This window comes from Helianthus annuus, chromosome 11 (genome assembly GCF_002127325.2).
Source record: "Helianthus annuus cultivar XRQ/B chromosome 11, HanXRQr2.0-SUNRISE, whole genome shotgun sequence".
Taxonomy (NCBI): domain Eukaryota; kingdom Viridiplantae; phylum Streptophyta; class Magnoliopsida; order Asterales; family Asteraceae; genus Helianthus; species Helianthus annuus.
In genome coordinates, this window is record NC_035443.2 from 124,820,766 (window position 1) to 124,824,172 (window position 3,407).

A 3,407-nucleotide genomic window follows, 5' to 3' on the forward strand; every position below is an offset into this window, starting at 1 on the left:
AGAGTTGAAGAATGAAATCAGTTTAAACGTAAAGCAAAACCGTCACCCTGCAAAACTGCTAAAACTTAATCTCATACTTGAGAGTGAATTCTGACATGACACGGAACGGAAGTACACTAACCTAACATGTAACTTATATGTTTTGAGTTTAGTTTAAATTGAACCTGTAAAACATGTTTGGCTAAACAAGAAATGTTTTTGTGAACTTGATAGGTTTGCAGGCTGACAGATTTATCCTATTTATTTTTATTTAATTCAAAAAATGTTTATGTAATAGCTTAGGTCATTCAGGTGAGTTTTTGTATCCAAATTTAAAAGTTTATTAAAACACCTCTATATCTATACTTTCTATAATAAAAGAAACCTGTTTTAGGACACTTGTCATCCTCTCATTTAATTGATTAAAATTATTAATAATACTAATAACAATAATATTAAATCTAATCTAATACAAATAATAATAATATTAAGTAATTTGTAATCTAATCTAATACTAATAATAATAATATTTAATCTAATCTAATAAATTCACTAAATTCATTTAGAAAAAATAAACACTGATTTGTGTTAACAAATAAATTTATGTAAATCATTATTAATTTAATTAAAATAAAGTCAATGGGGTACTGGTTTCGATAAATTTCCCATATTTATGTTTGGTATTTTTTTTTTTAAACTAATAAATCAAATCCAACTCTTATCATCGTTATCATTATATTATATGGTATATCTAATAAAAATAATAATAATAATATTTAATCTAATCTAATACAAATTCTTATTATTAATTCAATAACCTATCCTATTTGTTTCTTTCTCACCGTATACATCTCTCAAGCCTCGAACCCCTAACAGCATCATGCGGCAATAATTTTCTTCATTCTCTTCATGGTAAGTTTGTTATGTTGATTCATACTTTTCATTATTTTAATAAAGATTGTGTGTTGAATAACCTGATAGCTTAGTAGGGATGAGATTGGTACAGTACCCGTACCTATACCCGTACCAGTACCGAAAATACCGGTACCGAATTTGAACAAAACTAGGTACCAAATACCATACCAAATATATAGGTACGGTACGGGTACTGGTACGGGTATTTTCGGTACAGTACCCGCTTGGTACCATTTTGTTTTTATTTACTTTTTGAGCACTTGTATGAGTACTAAATAGGTAAAATTGACATGAATACCATTATAGTAAGAGTACCAAATAGGTAAAATTGGTACGAGTACCAAATAGGTAAAATTGGTACGAGTACCAATACGATACGGGTACCATATAGGTAAAATCAATACGAGTACACTATAAATACCATAATATGAAATAAAACATAATACAAAAAAACTTTTAAAGGTATACATAGAATTCGGTACCAGTACCCGTTTTTACCCGTACCCGTACCCGTACCAATACCGAAAGTACCGAATACCAAAATCAATAAAACTGGGTACCGATACATGTACCAAATACCTAAAATCGGTACGGATACAGGTACGGGTACGGGTACGGTACGGGTACGAGTACGGGTATTTGGGAAAAAAAGCCCATCCCTATAGCTTAGCAACCTTTGTCTTTCTCAAGATTCATGTCCATATGGTTATCAAAACTGATAATTTCGATATACCCAAGCTTACCTGGTTACACCAATATGATGTTTTCAAGTTTGTTATAATCCGTGGAAACACCGATGAAGAGTACAATGTCACGTAAGTGTGACCTGTTATCTTCTTATTGGGTCGATTTGGGTTGTGCTTTTTCTCAAACAGGTCAAGTTAAACGTTTAACTAAAACGGTAATGGGCTGAAACTTGATAGTGGCAAAAATTTTAATTTTAATGTGTACAACCTTCAACGCATTTTAATGTAAGATTCAGTTTATTATTGAAAATTTTTTTTCGTAATCATAACTAAGGCACTGAATAATTATTAATGGGCAACAAGTTTTTGTCCTAACCTGCTTGGATCAGTAATAAAAAAAGACCGTCTTAACCAAAACCTATTTTAACATTTAAATGTCAATGTCTTTTATTTTTTTAACATTAGGTGGTGCAGGAGTTGTTAAAAGTCTTAAAATTAATATTCTTCAGGAAAGTTTTAGGGTGGCTGAATACGTTTTTATTATGCTAATACCCGTGAAAGGGAGATAGCATCCGTAGCACTAATGCACTATACTAATTTTTTTTGTCATTGGTAATGTTGTCGTAAAGTTCTAGGAAGTACCATGAGATAAATTATGAGGAAGTTGACATCGACCATTGCACTAGGATGATGGGACTCAAAAAAGGAATTTACTCTTTTATGTTTTATAGTTGCTGTGTGAGACCCTCATATACCAATTTTAATGATTTCATTCCAATTTTGTAAAACTTTTTAGTTTTGACATTTGTTTTTCAGATTGGCACAAAACAAAACAACGGAGATATTATGATTTTAGTTCTAAAGTAGTGCCTACACTGATATCGATTCTTGGTACAACTAATGTGGATTACAAACAAATCATGACACTTTGAATGAAGGTGAGGCCCCAGTGATTGCATTTCCATTGTGGATTTATTCAACATAAATTTTTTTTAAGGATATGTAATAAAGTTTAGGCATACATGATGATTTGAAACAAATCTGTATTGGCTCTAAACAAATTTAAAGTACTTTCATTTGTTAAACCGCGTGTACACGCAGGCTCTAACCTAGTTTGGAATATATTTGCTTTGAAAAGTTAGAATATACAACATGGGTAAGCTTTATATGGTATTAATATGAAAAAAAATTAAATAAAATTATTGGATAAAATAAACCGTGTTTGTATCATCCTATGAATATGCGTGTCATATTCAAGTTTGTAAAATTTTCAGGTTTATATCTGGTTCGACACAAAACCTGCCAACCTGCGAACGAATTGCTTAGCTGCCTTACTAGCACCCCAATTATTATTAAAACGATCCGCACTGAACAATAAACACCCTTGCTAGTTATCATTCAGTTCACAAGCCTGTAAGTCCTTAACATCATGAAATCTACCATATTCTGATGCAAAATTTATGAAAAAAAAAAAAAAAAAGAAATAGAACTCTACGGGCTCAATTCAGGTATATTGGATGAGAAAAACCCAAAGTTTCTTCTTCGATTCCAACATGACGAATTCGAACACAACTTCCACGCCATTAAGATCCTAATTCACAATTCGAACATTGCTGTATTGCGCCGACAATGAACTCACCATCAAATGCAAGGTCTAGCGCAGATCCCGTATATACAGAACATACTTAAATCAGGCATACAAAAAGCTTAAACAAAATCTCCCATATCATGATCATCATTTCCCAACACCTCAAAACAATTTCTTAATCAAACTTATTATTAAAACCTGTGGCATCTATGACATTCTATCAAATAACAAACAAAAAA